The sequence below is a fragment of the Lissotriton helveticus genome, chromosome 10 (assembly GCF_964261635.1).
Source record: "Lissotriton helveticus chromosome 10, aLisHel1.1, whole genome shotgun sequence".
NCBI lineage: Eukaryota > Metazoa > Chordata > Amphibia > Caudata > Salamandridae > Lissotriton > Lissotriton helveticus.
The window spans coordinates 638847897-638865107 of NC_136071.1; the positions used below are offsets into that span (position 1 = coordinate 638847897).

Consider the following 17211-nt stretch of genomic DNA (forward strand, 5'->3'; position numbering starts at 1 on the left):
CTGATCAATTGCCCCCTCATGAATGGGATGGATTATAGCCCCACGTCACCATTCAGGTATTGTTGAGCTCCTCAGGCAGTAATCGAGCGTAGAGACCTGTCCTGCCCAAAACAGAATATCCTGTTTGAAGAGATTGCGAGGCCTCTGATATTATGTTGTCAAGCCGACTTACCAAGTGGAGTGTGTCTGAGGTTGAAGAGAGCGAACAATCTTGATTTTTGGAGCGGGGCTTGAGTGGAAATTACACTTTGGACTTTGAGCGCACCTATACGACAGGCCGTCTTTTTTCTCACTTGTCAAAAAGTACCTGGCGTGGAAGGATGCCCATTCCAGTTTGGTGATGTTCGCACAACCCGGCCCACTGGTTCAGTTCATTTGTTTATTTACTGGGGCCCAAAAATGCCTAGAATTAGAATTCTTACTTGCACATACAAGTTTTGTCTCTCTGCAAAAATTGCCTGCATGTAGGTTTTCTGTGTCAACTTGAATGCATCGATCAACACCTTTGTTGTAACGACGATTGGCTTGGAGGAACTGAGCTGTCAAACTGGTCGAGAATTTAGTGAGCAGTTGGATGATGAAGCTCGTCCATTTTGTGATCGGAGACCCGTTACCTGCCCCATTTCCGGCTATGAACTGTGTGCATTCTGCCATGACTGTGTTCTTCCATTTAAGACGCTTAATATTCTCAGGGTGTATTCCTTCACACGTAGCGCTGGTCGAGGTGTGATGAGATTGGTTGGAATATATGGTGATGATCTGGAGACTGTAATCCCTATCTGTATGCGGAGCAATGCAATAGCTTTCTACAGATGAAAGCATTTCTGTACTACAGATGGTATCAAGGTAGGAGCAGGTTTCCCAAAGGCTCTTGTCCAATTCAGTGGTGTGTCCTGCAGGAATAGACCATTCTGTACTTTATTGCCCACACTGGTGGAATTTGTTTAACACAATCTGTGAACAACCCCTTGGCCTGGATTGTTCGGTGGTGATCTGGGAGCTCCCAAAGGAAACTCCTCATGATGATCTTGGAAGAGATTTGTGTTAAAGTCCCCGGTTATCAGTCTTCCTGGGGTAGTCCCTTGCTAAATTGCATAGGATCCGTATTAAACAGTTTAGTTTCGACCTCTCGTCCCCTGTGCAGGGATTGTTGTAAAAAATAAGCAGGAGTGGGTGCTGTGAGCTCCAATTGCTAATTTTAATTCCTAACAACCAACTCTCTTGTACATTTATGGTGTCAGTATTCCCTTTCAGCTTGACTCAGGTGTATATAGATAAGCCACCTGTTGATCTACTGTGCTTATGCTCTCTGAGAGCTGGCTTCCAATGCTCAATGAACCCCGTTATTGGACTACTCGGCACTTATTTCCTTCACAGTTAAGATATCATGACCGTTCAAAAATGTATTTAGATTAGGAGACTGTAGTTTCTAGGCGAGTCCATTAATGTTACAAGAGTACACAGATAGCAAAAGCGCCTTGGAGCGTCGAGAAACTGTGGGGGTGGTTCAATCAGAATGTCTACGGGACAAAACTGGGCAGCCAGTTCCAATCGTTTCTTGGAGGATCGATGATTACCGCTCTTTGTTCGCTGCAAATTGTAACTGCACAGCCCTGGTCATTTTCCAAAATTGAATAGGGTTTCTTCCTGGAGGTCTCTAGAGGAGTCAGCAATTTCGGCAACACAGCAGAATAACCAGTCTCTTTAAATGGGCTGATCATAATGCCCCATGCATTGAGTGTCTCCGATCTGGATAGTATTGATAGGCATGAGTGGGCAACGCAGGCGTTGCTAATGTAGATCCCGAGGTTTGGAAACCCTTGAGGTGAAAAAATTCAAATGACGCAATGTCACATGACTCCAAACCACTCAGCCCAGGAATAGCCTTCAGTAACCTTAGAATGCTCCCCCTGTTTAAAATGTCATGTGGGCCTTGCGAGTGATATTCCCGAATTGTTAGAAATGGGCATCTCTAGTTGGCAGGTTGTTACCCTGTCCAAGTATGGGCCCTTCTTCCTAGTCAGGATAAGGGGGATACACTTGTAAAAACCTCTGCTCGCCCCCTTGGTAGCTTGGCACGAGCAGTCAGGCTTATCTCAGAGGCTGTGTGTGAAGCATTTGCACATAACATACAATAATATAGTGAAAACACTACAAAAGGACAGCACTTCAGTTTTAGAAAAATATCCAATATTTTATCAATGCAAAGCAAGACCAATACGATAAAAATCCACCATACAGATCTTAGAAATCTCAATAAGCAAAAATAGACAAAAAATACAGTTCCTTGAAGTTGATAGGTCTGTTCAGGGCTATCACGGCACTGTGAACAACAAATTCAAACAGTTCTGGTTGACCGCGGTGTCGCAGACGGTGTGGAGAAGACATACAAAACAGAAGCTTTAGAAATGCAGGGTGTCAGCGACCTCCCGTTGAGCTCCGAAGAGCCAGTGTTCGCAGGCGTCGGTTCCCGAGGTAGGTGCAGGAGTCCTCGGGGCCTTGCAGAATGAACACACCCTTGGTGGAAGTCGGGAGCACCGCCGTTAGCAGACGACAGGGCTGTGGTGCAAAGTGCAGCGGTGCGGCATGTGGTGCCCTCCGGTAGCAGTGCAGGCAGCGGCTTGGTGACTATCGTCCAGTGGCATCGGTGAGACCAGGGCCGCTGTGCTTATCGCGGTGCTGGCAGGTCACGGTGCAAGTTGCTTCGTCGTTGCTGAAATGCTGTCGTCAGCTGACGAACCGGAGTCAATGGCGATGGCGTCTGTAGGCCAAGTCTGTGGTGCGGGATGAGGGCAGTGCGTTGTGTAACTTACGAACGGTGCCTTAGAACCACGGTGCAGGTAGTGGCATTGAGGCCGGTGTGGAGCGGTGGGGATACCATGACGGCAGTGTGAAGTGAGGCGATGCGACGTGCAGTGCCCACAGGTCACCTGCAAGTAGCGGCTCGGTGGCGGCGTCGCATGCATCTTCAGTGAGACCAGGGTTGCGGTGCAAAGTGTGGCAGTACCCTATGCAGTGCCTTCAGGACATTGAGCCGGCAGCGGCGTTGTTGCTAGCATCAGGTTTTTTTTTTCTTCTGTTGCAGCACAAAACACACAGTTCCCAGTTGTATGAAGGTAGGATCCTTCTGCATGTTTACTACCACCTTTTGGCTGGTATTACTGTGGTTTATGACTAGTCTGATTGGGAACCTGCTAATCTCTGTGCTTCCTCCCTAATTTGGACATGGTGAGTACTTAATTACACTCCAGATTGGCTACTGATGTCTCCTTCTAAGTCCCTAGAATATGGTGCTAAAGTACCCAGGGCATAGGTACACCAGGGGTCTCCCATGAGCTGCAGCATGTATTATGCCACCCATGTGAGACCACTCAAATTGTGACTCCAGGCCTGCCGTTGCAACCTGTGTAAGCTGGTGCTAGCACCACGTACAATAGATATAGGTTTTCCTATATCTGAGGTCACTACACTTAAAACCTATTAGTCACCACTAAGGCAGGCCTTTCAATTCTGAAGCTGAAGGCAGGGTGCTCGGTTCAAAGTGTGAGGGTGCCCCTGCATGAGCAGGACACCCATACAACGTTCAGAGTCAATTCTCTGGGGATGTAAGTGCATCAGCCGTTAAGATGCATAGAGTGGCCATGCATCATTACGCGATGGCTATCTCTAAACTGGCTGAGACGAACCCTGTCGTGTTGGGTATCAAACATGTTGGAAAAGTGAGAGGTATGATTCCATGAACTGTTAAGCCCTCAGTGTTCCGGTACCAGTCTTCAAGACCCAGACAGCAAGCTAGGGCTGCTGCCAACCAGAGACATGTTTCCGCCTTCCTGCTGCTTAGCCAAGCTCAAGAAGGGGAAGGCAGAAGAATATGTATCCTGTCACAGGGATGTGTGACCTCCTATCAGATAGGATTTAGTTTAGTGGGACAGGGTGGGGGTGCTTGCCGGTGCCACAAGACTGCTTTGAAGGGAACATTTGGTGCCCTCCTTGCATATTGCAGTTGAAACCAGTTCAAGGAGCCGTTGGCTCCCACTCTGGCTCAGACCTGAACAAAGGACATGCTAGTATCCTCCCCACTGTTCACCCCCTCCTCTGGGAGGGACTCCTGAATAGTCCCAACCCTTTCCTTAGGGTACTTAAGGTCTTACCTGTGGGTGGGTCCCTAGATTCATTGTGGAACACGATTCAAATCCAACACCACTTCAACTTCAACCATTTGAGCATGCTGGACTTTGCTGTAGGAACCGAGACTACAACTGGGAAGACTCCTGTTGCTCCTGGTCTCGTCGTCCCGCCAGTCTTCTGCAACGTCTGTGCCCATGGTGCTCCATACAGGTTTTTCATCAGGCCTGTGGACATACAAAACACCTGAAGGAATCTCCCTTGGATTGAAGGAGGCACTCCCCTGCATCTGCAGGCACCGCAATGCAGCTGACCGGTCTGCTGATCCTGGGCTCCCACAGACTGTAAAAGGCTCAGCAACATAGGTGGTGGTTTTGCAACTCCCTCAGGGCCTGCACTGCCTTCTCACAAAGTTTGAGGCCAGTATCCCTTGTTGGAACCACTGGAAAAGAACCCCTGTGTACGGCGTCAACTTGCCGTTGCCAAGGGTTGTTGACTCTCTCCTTCAGAGATCTTTGGACTCCAAGAAGCTCAAACCTCAAGTATCTCCTGCAACTAAGATCTTTGCCCGCACCACATCCTCTGCACCGTGGGCCTTTTTCATTGGTGAGCTGCTCGAGGTCCTCGTGCGACTCCTGTGCCTCCAGCCTGTGGGTCCTCTTGAAGCTCTTCTTTGGCTCCAGTGGGTTCCCCTACTTGCTAGCCTGCTCTGAATTACCTGATCGCAGTGAGTCACTTGGACCTCGCTGGTCCTGACATTTCACCTTTTTTGACGACGACGTTGGTTGCCTTTGCCAAGGCTTGTTTGTGCCCCTGATGCACACTGATCACCTGGTTCTTGACACCCGACGAGGGGCAGGTTGTGAATCGCTCACGGTCTTCCACAGCGTTGCCTGTTCCTCACAGCTGCAACTTCAGGGGCACCATCACCTCTCCTGCATCTCCTGCATCTACCACATCATTAGGCATTCGTCTTCCATGCCTCCTGGTCACTCCATAGACTGTGTCCCCTATGCTTACAGGTTCCTCTTGTCTTGAACCCACCTTTGGGCTCCACCGGACTCCTTCGTCTTCTTCTCCAGCGGCATCTTTTCTGAAGTCCTATATTGTGGTCTTCTGGGGTTTCCAACGTCACTTCGCACCTATGCACCCGGCTTCCCTGGTGTAGTATCCTGGTTCGTGGGGCATCCACTGGTGGAGTGACTCTCCAACCTTCCATCTTCCACAGGGTTTATTCAGGGTCCTTGTTCTTTAAAACTGCAACACTGACTTACCCATTGACTTGTGTTGATCACACAGTCAAATTCATGCTCTGCACACGGCCTCCATGGGGTTCCTGGGTACTTTCCTCGGGTGGTTCCTTGGGTCCCGAGCACTTTTACGTCTTCTGGGTCCAGTCTCGACTTGAGTCGTGGTTCGCATTCCACTATTTTAGCATATGGTTTGGTCTCCCTCTGGAGACCACAGTGTATTTGTGCTACTTACGTGTTCTATTTCCAAAGTATTGTGTGTATTGTGATTGTATCTCCAGGTAAGAAATATTGCAATGTGTAAGTGAGTGTTTATAATAAATACATATTTTTATAACTACACTGTGTTCTCTTTCACTTAACCTATATCATAGGATTAAGTACTGATAAAACAAGCTGCTTTACACTCCTTCTGGGCTAAGCCTGAAGGCTGATCTCTACAGCTACCACTTAGAGAGCTTTCTAAGGTTGTCTAAGACCATTAAAATCACCATAAGGGCTGTCTGGCTTAGTGCAGGGGGCATCTCTTAAATAAGTGTGTACTATATACTAAGTCTGCCTCTCACACCAGTGCTGGTAGCAGATGAACTTGTAGTCTTTGCTGTTCGTGAGTCTTCTTGAACAGGGAGCAAGCTCTACCTCAAGCCCTTGGAGAAACTCAAACAAAAAAGTGCAGAAAGTTCAGTCCAGTCCTTCTCTGCCCGAGACAAAAGCAGCAACTGCAGGCCAACACAGCAAATCACATTGCAAAGTGGAAGTTCCTCCTCACAGCTTTTCCAGCTCTTCTTATTTATTTGAAAGTTTTATAGAGCGCGAACAAGACCCTGGCGGGTATCAGAGCGCTTTACAGTGAATGCAGTTCTAATGACATTAAAAGCTATATGTATATGTACAGTTTGTAAGGCACCGTGGTGAGATAAATTAACATCATATCCATACATACAGGTATCTTGACATCAGTGAACAAGCTGGATAAAACACGTATACAGCCCATTTGCAAAGGCACAGTGGTATGGTACAACTGGGTGTTAACCTCTCGCATTGGTTCAAAGGAGTGTGAAAAGTCTGGATTGCTTAGTTGGTCCTTGTCCTGGGGAGGAGTAATGAGGGAAAATAAGGGTGTGAAATGTCTTTGCCCCTGGCTCAGGTGAATTTGGCCATGAGAATAGATTTTACCTCCTTTTTAAAGGACGCAGTTGAGGGGTTCAGTATGGTTTCTGGGGGTAAAGCATTCCAAATTCTGCATGCCATCTCTGAGAAAGATCTGTTATAGGTTTTTTTCTTCTTGGAATCTGTGGCTTCGGCAGTAGGGCCTCCGCACTTCTTGAAGGTCTGATCCCACCAGAGATAGTCAGTTTCTGTGCTAGATAGCTAGGCGTTTTGTGAAGTAGGGCTTTGTGTGTCAAACATGCTATTTTCCAATGGATTCTGGCTTGCAGAGGTAGCCAGTTCAAGGAATTTAGGTCTGGGGAGATGTGGGAATTTCTTTTAGAACCAGTGATGAGTCTTGCTGCAGCATTGATGGAGGCTCTTAGCTGTACTGTTGTAGTTTTGGGTAGGCCGCAAAGAGAGATGCTTCCGTAATCAACTCTAGGGATAACTAGTGCTTGAACTGGCAGCTTAAAGTCATTGTGTGGCAGGAAGGGTTTAAGTTTCCTCAAAGTATTTATCTGGAAATTTGCTCCCTTAGTAGCATTGCTGATGTGTTTTTGCATATTGAGGTTGCGCTCCAGGGTTATTCCCAATGATTTAGCCGCGTCAACGATGGTTGCTTGAACGTTGAACGCCGTGATGTGTTTAATCCAGACTTTGGCCTATTCAGGTGCAAGGAAATCTCCACACACTACTCTAAATGAAGCCCAGGTGTATTCAGCCCAACCCTGACTCGTTCAGGAAAGGCAGGACCATCCCCCAGTGGCTGTCTACAATGAATGCACATCCCCGGTCCCTGTCACTCCAAAGCCAGACAGTCAATCCACAACCCAGCAGAGGCACACAGGTTGGTTAGGCAAGAAAATGCCTACTTTCTAAAAGTGGCATTGTCAAACACACAATTTAAAAAACATCTTTATTAAAAGATACATTTTTTTAATTCTGAGTTCAGGCATACTAAACTCCATTCTCCCATCTTGTCTCAATGGAAAGTTATACTTGTAAGATACAAAATATCTCCCTAAGCCTAAACAACCCTTAAGGAAAAGGGAAAATACCACCTGCCAATGATAGATTAGAGCGGCAATATCTTGCTGTAAATAAAGTAATAAAGATGGATCGAGATTTCAATTTGACACAAACATTACCAACTGGTCTTTATCTAATTTATTACATTTTTATTTACATATAGTAGCAATAATCCTGTATAAATAGATAATGACCAATATTGACATGATACAAAAATATATAATAATAAATTACTCTTTCTTCTCTCTCCCCTCTTCCATTCATTCAAGTTCAATCGCTCCTCAACCACTTTCTCTCATACAACAGCCATACTCATTCCACTAACATACTCATAGTGCAAAAAAAACATTTGTCAGCGTAAATCAGGAATCACAGTAAAATACTTGAGTTTGGGAACCAAGATATGGCTATTCAAAAGATAGTTCTCATATAAACTTGGGAGAACACTTCAGTGCATCATGAGAGTCATAACATTCCTGTATATTATGGTTCTGTTCTTGGCGTAATTATTTTAAACCATAGATCCAATGATGTCCGTATGTTTCAGTACAAATAACACTCTAGTATTCCTGTTACGTCATGCGCTGATGCGTGTTTCGGTGAAGTTCAAGTTGAGGCCAAACCTTCCTCAGGGCACAGGTTCTTCTCTTATTAAACGATTGAGAGTAGGGGGAAAGAAAGACAAATACAAAAGGTATTTTCTCAAAGGTCCTATGAATAGGTATAAAAATATATATAAATAATGTGGAAATCTCAATCAAAATTCAATAACGATGTCAATATGGTCACCTACAGCTAGGCCATTGACCAACTCGCATACCATGAAGCCTCACCAGCCCTTCTGAGTGTGACCAGGCAAGACTGACGGACAAGTACAAATGGTCCAATGAACTTTAGGTTTTAAATAAGTCCACTTCTTATCCATTTTAACCCTCCTTTTATTTTAGAACACTGCATTTTTTTTTTTTTGTAGTTGTCTTATTTTAATGGTTTTGAGTAACCACAAATAAAATTTTATTCATTCATTCATTCATTCATGTCAATATGATTAATCCAACATGCGAGAGCGTACCAAATTTGTCAAACCAGAATAGTCTAGTGGATATGTTTATAGGGTTGTGCATCAGATTTATCCACACATAGACCAAAGCCAAAAAGTCCTTATGAGGTGCTCAAATAAATAGAAAGTGAATGATGAATTAAATTAGACTGCTACTGGCATGCTGTCTGCATAGCCAGACCCCGTGTGAAGTCCCAGTAGGTTGGTAGAGAGAGAGAATGGTGTTGTCTCTTGACAGAGTTATAGTAGCATGCAGTCACAGTGGCAGGACCTCAAAAGCAGTCCCAGTGCCTTTCTGATTCAGAAGAAGCAATACTGAGTCAGAGAAATAGAGGGGGTATAGGTAGAGAGGAAGACCTAGTACTCATGTATCCTTTATTGTAGATACCTGGCAAATGGGAAAGACCTATCTACTGGTCCCGATTCTGTTCAAAGAAACCGTCTTACAATGCCCTGTAGTTAATAACGAAAGGGATGAACTTAAAATATGTTAAAAATGTTGGCGGTCCTCTCATCTAACTATAAGGAGAATAATAAGCATGACTACCTCAATATAATGGACACTTAGTCCTATTCTAATGCATAGCGTTCCCGTCAACATGGATAGAATCTCAACATATCTTGAGCGTCCCACAAAGTTTCATCACTGAAAAGGCACCTACATTTAGGGATATGGATAAATAGTGTGACCCTGATAAGGATTGCTTAATGCCGGGCATATCAATCAAAGAGACAAAACCAAACAGCAAGGAATGTAAACTGTAATGGAGAGGTAGGATCGAGATAGAAAATATTTCTTCCGGTCACTATGTGGGCAATTAATCCGTCTAAAGCCGGTAGAAACTCTATAGTGCTATGAGACAGTAAACTCTGCCTTTCCATACTGAAACCCGTATTTAAATAGGTAATGTTGCATTAAAAGAAAGCCACCGGGAAAAGTAATCTAGGTTGGCTTACCTATATTCTTAGCATCCGAGTTTGCTATTAGTCCACGGAAATCTTCAGGGAGTCGATCTACCACTCCATACGTCTAGCCCAAAGGCAGCCGGTAAGTATGTTGTGACAGTCGACGTAAGCGCCAAGCGGAGTGCGTTAGTTTAAACCATCTCTGTGACTTCTTGCGTGATCGAAATACGTTATTGAGTCTAGTCACGTGATCCGGATACCACGTTCTATCCAAATACTAGAGCGCTACATTTCTGTGATTGAGGGCCACCCATTTTATCCTATGGGCCAGATACACGGCTACTTCTGTGGGTGGTACAGCCAGTGCTGCAGGCCCACTAGTAGCATTTGATTTACAGGCCCGGAGCACACACAGTGCACTGTACTAGGGACTTAGCAGTAAATCAAACAGCCTATCATGGAAAGACCAATCCATAACACACTTTACCGTAGGAATGCTTGCACTTTAACACTGATTAGCTGTGAGAAAGTGCACAGAGACACTAAACCAGCAAGAACAGAGTCAAAACCAGTAGGTCAGAAAGCAAAAAGACAGGGGAAACATGCCAAAAGATGCCAGGTCTACCAGGAATGAACAATAATTCCGAGCTTTAAGGTTGCAGTACTTCAGCTTTCTGCTTTGGACCATGAGACCTGGGTGGGCCCCTCCTGAGAGCCATGCGGGAAGGGCTCAATTCTTTGTACTGGTTCCAGCTGGGGATTCATAGATCCCAGGGTCTTTATAAGTGTTACTCAAAGGCTAACCTTCCAGGCTCAGTCAGGGTTGCTGTTAACCAAGATGGGGTGGCCTAGAATGTTCAGCACGAATGTCTTTTGTTGGTCAACTGTCCATTTTCACAGGTCCGCACTAGAGATACTTGTTGTTGCCGCCTCTGAGTCTGCACCTTGTTGCCTTAATGATGGTCTCCGCCCACCCCCAGGACAGCCTTGCGGTGCCCTAGTGCTGGCAAGTGATCCAGCGGGATACCAACCTGTGGACATCTATCACTATATGCTCATCTTGGCCCATACACATACTCACTCATATAGGTCAGTGAACACCGCAGGGGATCGAGTTTATAGGGCTAAATTGTAAGTTCTTTTATTTATCTATCTTCTCCTATCTTTACTTGAGCCCTTTCATAACTAATGGATCTATTTTAGTTAATTAGGATTTGATGATTATGACATTAGTCCCAATTACCTGATTTTTTAGTTGAATAACCACAGACTCGAGAAGATTTTAAATCTGTATTTAAATTAATCATAAGAGCAAACAAATTACAGTGTTAACTCCATCATTCAGAGGAAGTAAGATCGATTTAGCAAATTAGACTATGATTTCACAATAACGAGTACCTCAGGAAAGAGAGGATAGAGAGAGAGAGAGTACATTGACACAATACACAGATTTATATTCACCTAGGATGGTGCGAAAATCAGACGCCTCTGGAAAAGAGTTAACGGGCCCCTTAGAAAAGTTTAGGTGACAGGTACTTAAGGACAGGGTAGATGAACTCTTCTGGATTCGACGCCTGTGTCTCACTCCTCTCTGTTACTAACTTCCTCCTCGATTCTTCCGCAATCTTCTTCTAATTTCTATTACCGCCTTGATTCTTCCGCGATCTTCTTCTAATTTCTATTACGTCCTCGATTCTTTCGTGATCTTCTTCTAATTTCTTGAAATTCTAAGTCTGATTCTTCAGGTATTCGATCAGCATTCGGACAGCATCTCGGTCTCTCAGCGTACTGGCTATGACTGTGCTTAACTAATGTAACTAACTACCTCAATTATACATTTCTAATGGCACGTACCACCCCCAAATGTTTCAATTTTATGAAACTCCTATTTCTAATTGGACGAGGCTGTGGGGATGATCATCACACCATACTAAATTTTAATATTTTCTTACCTTCTTTTGTTTAAGTTCCTGCCCATTAATTTGTTCTCCCAAGCTTTATTTCCCACCCATATTAGTAAATATATCGACAACATTGTATATAATTTTCACAGTTGTCCATTGAATCTTCAGGATGTTCAGCTGGTTCCCAGGACCTGTGAGGAGAATGTCCTTGGCCGGGTCCCAAGACTTAGCTCACCATTTCGGAGTTGTCTCTTTGCACATGCCCCAAGACCCACGTGGGTGGCAGACCTTAACGTCTCCTGGGAAGGCCCAGATACGAACTAATAGAGAGGTCAAAAGACAAAGTATTAGAATCAAAAATAAATTAAATCACTGTATACAACCTCTCTCTACTCTCATCCCATTTACTTATAAATACTTTTTATGCATTAGCACTTAGTATATATCTTGTTTTAGTTTCAGCAAAAGCAGATGCTTAGCATGTGAGTTCTCAAGCGGCCATGTTAAATGCTAGTGCGCAGAAGCAGAATTTTCCTTCCAAGCGTTAAGACGCCATGCAGCTGACTCATGCGCAGTTCAAGTTCCCGCATTAGCAGCCATTTTAAAACTTACTTATTAGTAAAACACATAGGCAAGCTTCCCCTATTTGTAAAATATACGGAATGTAGTACAAAATGAGTATTATAAACATTATTAATACTTTGTTACAAGATTATATGAGAGGATTGCTTTCAAGCTAGTCTCTTTTATACGAGTCCTTGCTCCATCACAAGCACTGGGCCATCTTGATGGATCTGCGGTGGATTTTGCGATAGCTGTTGGAGGTGTTATTGTTTGTCTTATTTCACTGTTTTTGCAATCTTTTCCTTTCACTCTTACTGAAGGGCATGACGGCTGAGGTTTCTCCAAGGATTGACTTGATCCAAGCCCCAGTCCTGATTACTCTAAAAGTGCCCCAGCCAAATCAACAACCTTCACGTGGCGCTTGCCTCGAAATGCGCTCCTGGACACAGCGTTCAGGGAAGAACTTAGGGTAAAAATTAACGAATATTTTGACATCAACACTGGCACATTATGGGACGCATTTAAGGGGGTAATTAGAGGGCAATGCATAGCGGGAAAGCCGGTATACTAAAAGATATACTTACCAGGCTTATAACATTAGAATCAGAATTGAGTTCACTAGAGAAGCGATACTTTACACAACCAAAGACTACACTACTTGCTAACATACACAGGCTACTCACAGAACACCAGGAGGAGGCAATCCGGGAAACATATTTTCTGAATAAATATGCATCAGCTTGGAGATATGGAGAGGGCGATAGAGCGGGGAAAACACTTGTTAACCTACTACGCCCACCAAGGGGCTCCTCTGTCATTACAGTACTCAAAACCCCGGAAGATGACACTGTACACCATGGGTACTCACAAACTTTCTCTCGGCCAAATTTACAGTGTGGTTTGAGTCCGAGGGCCGCACCGGTGGGGGTGGGGTCAGTGGGGGAGGGAGCGGGGCTAGAGCAACAAAAAAAACTGGTACCATGAGGTTGATCACTGCTCCCTGCAGCGGACGACTTCGTCCACTGAGCCACCAGACCCGGCATACACACATCTCTCTCTCTCGTTCTTTTTCAGTCTCTCTGTCTCCCTCCCTCTCTTTCCCTCTCGCTACCTCTCTCTCCCTCTGTCTGTCTCCCTCTGTCTCACTCACTCTGACTGTCTCACTCCCTCTCTCCCTCTGTCTCACTCACTCTGACTGTCTCACTCTCTCGCTGTCACCCTCTCTCTCTGTTTCCCCCTCCGTTACCTTCTCCCTCACTCTGTTTCCCTCTCCCTCACTCTGTTTCCCTCTCCCTCACTCTGTTTCTCTCTCCCTCTTTCTTTACTTCCCTCTCTCTTCTTCCCTTTGTCTCCCTCTCTTTCCTTCCCCCTCCCTCACTCTGAGGTCTCCTTCCCTCACCAGGTCTCCCTCCCTCGCTCTCCCTTGCTCTCCCTCTGTCTCCCTCCCTCGCTCTGCCTCTGTCTCTCTCACTCGCTCTCCCTCGCTCTGCCTGCCTCCCTTACTCTCTCGCTCGCTATCCCTCGCTCTGCCTCTGTCTCTGTCTCTCTCCCCCTCTACCTCCTCCCTCTCCCTCTATCACGCTCTTCATCTCACCCTGCCTGTGTGTGCCCCGTCTGAGACAGCTTCCGGGCACACACACACACAGCCGCACCTGAGCACTTCACAGGTCTTTAAAAGACCATTCACATGTTAATGAGGCTTTGTTCACCTCTTAGGCCCCTGCAGCTCCACTCTGACTATGGCAGGAATCGCCCGGTCCCCACAGAGCAGCAGTCTTTGAGTCGCGCTGCCGCAGGGGTGTTTGCTGACACACTTAAAAAAAAAAATTAAAACACGGGTACGATGTTTAGACGGTCCGTGGGCCGCCAGGGAAGGCTTGCCGGGTCGCTGTTGGCCCGCGAGCCGTACTATGAGTACCCGTGCTGTACACAGTCCATCAGAAATACTTCACACGATGCAGAACTTTTTTGCACCACTGTACACCACACGGTCGACCCCAGCAGATATGATCCCTAAGGAATACTTTAACTCCATACAATTATTATGGTTTACTGATGGGTACAGGGAGTATATGGATATCCCGTTCACCGTGGAAGATGTGCGTTCAGCGATAGGTAGTCTCTCTGCAGACAAGGCACCAGGAGCGTATGGGCTCACTGCAAAATTTTACAAAGAGTATTCTGACTTATTGGCCCCGTACCTGTTAAAAGTATATCAAGAGGCTCAACAGACTGGGATTCTCCCTGAGTCTATGAGGGAGGCCATAATAATAACACTACTGAAACCAGACAAAGACCCCCTCCAGTGTGACTCATATCATCCACTCTCCCTAATAAACCTGGATGCAAAGATATTTGCTAAACTTTTGGCCACCAGACTGCAACCGCTGTTACCCATAATAGTGAGACTGGATCAATCTGGATTTGTGCCGGGCAGATCTACCTCACACAACCTCAGAACATTGTTTGGTCTGCTGCATTACTTAGTGCTGTATGTCTCGGCTATAGCTGCATTATTGGATGCAACTAAAGCATTCATTTCTTTGGAATTGGGATTCCTGTTTCCCCTTTTCCATAGACTGGGTCTAAGCCCGCTATTCGAACAGCAAATTAAACTACTATACCATGTCAACAGCTCGAATATGGGTTAATGGACAAGTATTAGACCCAAAAACCATCACCGAGGCACAAGGCAGTGTTGCCCCCTGTCACCACTTTTATTCACCATTGCCACAGAACCCTTGGCAGCTCGGTTACGCCAAAAACATGCCAATCGGGGTATTGGACTTACCACCCGCGGCCTCACTGTGTCCATGTATGCGGATGACATTACTCTCTATATGGTTGAACCGAAAGAAAATTTTGCTCCCATGACATGCGAATTAGAAAGATATGGAGGACTGTCGGGGCTTTCCGTTAACTGGAAAAAGTCAATTATACTCCCGCTGACATCAGGCACCCCAGAATTTGAGACGGAGGATCCAATTATTTGGGCAAAAGACCCAGTCAGCTATCTGCGGATATGGATCAGTGGGGATGTACAAGAGATCTGGCAGACCAATTACGGGAAAACAATAGATTGGGTGGAAGAAAGGATGAAAGGCTGGCGAAACCTCCCAATCTCGCAAGCAGGTCTAGTAGCAATAGCAAAAATTATTTTCTTACCTAAACTACTATACCTTTTTGTAAACATTCCACTTCCCTTACCGCAGCATTTTTTCAAACATATACGCTCACTAATGATAGACTTAGTCTGGGCAGGCCGACAACCTAGAATAGCCTGGGAGGTCCTGATGCTGCCTCAATCACAGGGAGGAATGGCGGTGTTGGACCAGGGGTCACCAGTCCGACTAGGGTAGCTTGGCACAAGAGGGCAAGACTTAACTCCAAGGCTTTTGTGCTGTACTTGCGTCACACTCTCTCAGCACCCCAGCGTACCTCCACTCAAAATTGACACCACACCATATTTAGAAAAAGTTAGAAAAGCTTTATCTTTCCTTGTAACTATTTCTTTTAGTTACCACACAATTGGTTAAATCTGCACTTTAAACATCACTATTAATTCGCATGTTTTTGTAAATTCCCAAAGTATAGCTTAGAAACTAATTTCATTTGCAGACTTTGCCTATCAGCAATAATCTTGAGCAAAAAGGTGAAGGAGTTACATTACCATTATGGACATATTGAAATTACAACGAGTGAAATACACGTTCTAGAAGCAGCTCTGCAGTACTTACACTTCTAAGCAGAATCATACAGTCGTTTGCCTAGAATGTCAAAGGTGAGTCAAGGAAAATTATCATAGAAGCATTGAATGTGTTCTGCAAACATCTCAAGAAGTCAGGATCATTCTCTAGAGACAACTGGCTTTACATTGGAAATATTCATTTCCCCTTGAAGCAGTACTCATTCCCCATCAGTTACTGGCTTAACTCTGTGTAAGATGGCTGTAAATAATCAGTACTTAACTATTAACTTTTTCAATTATGCACTCCTATTGGTGCGGAAAACGTGTCGGAACTGGGCTGGGTTTCTTTAATCAGCAAGCTCCCCACTGTTTCCATGTCCCCCTTGAACTATTCTGTCCGAGGATACCTCCCAACAAATGTTTTGATAGCCGAGTCTCCTCCCTCCACCTAAGAAGGTCCCAGCTTACTTTGTCAATGGCAAGTCTGTTGAATAAACCAGATCTTGTAGTTTACTAGAACGAACCCCTCCGCTGTTTGTAGAACTCCGGTGACTGCTCTCACACCGCAGTCCTTCCGGAAGAAGGGGGAGAAAGAAGAGGGGGGGGGCGATTCTGGCGTTTTGCTTGCTCCCAGGACCCTCGCATTCACCGCCTTCCACACGGGGAAGAGCTCTGTTCTGGCACGGCCTCTTCCCAGCCCGCCCCTCACCTTCCGGCGCCTCGCCTCCTGTTTACTCGCTGGGCGGGGCTCCGCTGGGCCTCTGTTGCTGGGCAACTGTAGTGTACTGCTCAGCCAGGATGTATGACGTGAGAGAATGTGGAATGTTAGAATGTGGGTTGGATGTCATCAGTTGCTGAATGGGCTGAGCAGGACACAGACCGCTCCTGGTGGGGCTCTCTTCATCTTGAATACAACCGGAATAAATACATCATTTAAATAACAAAGAATGGACTTATTGTTGTTCATTACATTGGCGACGATCCGGAAACGCCCTGCGCGTCAACTTTCAAGCTACCTCATCATTCAAGATTTCAATTCCTCAGCAACTCATCTTTATGGCACCATGAGCCCCACCAGTGACCTACCAACGGTCGCCCTAAAATCAATCGTGCCATCTACAAATCACTCAATTCACTGACAACTATGAACTGTCTTCATGCTAGCACCTGCTTTCATCCGTGTTCCTGTGACACAGATCGCCCTGCACCACAGATGTCAGCTGCATCGCGTGTCAGCCGCCTTGCCTTCTCTTCAAAATGCTCAAAGCATCATTTTCAAATTTCCGGCAACCTAAGAACAATTTACTCTTTGCTGACAGCCTACAATCCACAAACCTTATACTGGTCTTAAAGGTAGGATGCAGCTCTAGTATAAACACCACAGCAGGTGAGCCCATCTTATTTACTACGTTTACCAGTGGAGTGCGCTTTATTTTCTGTACTGTTGCACCCTCCGTGGTCCAGTACATAGCGGTGGCATTTTAATTATTTATTTTCATTATTAATTTTAATATGCCTATACATGCCTTCTCT

The 17211-nt window shown here is 45.4% G+C and overlaps 1 long non-coding RNA gene across 1 annotated transcript in view; it reads right to left on the reverse strand.

Annotated features, from left to right (window-relative positions):
* The window catches only part of LOC144785434 (uncharacterized), a 58216-nt gene extending 41890 nt beyond the window's left edge, over positions 1–16326 (reverse strand). Inside the window, exon 1 of the long non-coding RNA XR_013601882.1 lies at positions 16147–16326. This is a non-coding gene — a long non-coding RNA (uncharacterized LOC144785434). The remainder of the gene's footprint in view (positions 1–16146) is intronic.
* Between the last annotated feature and the right edge of the window lie 885 nt (positions 16327–17211).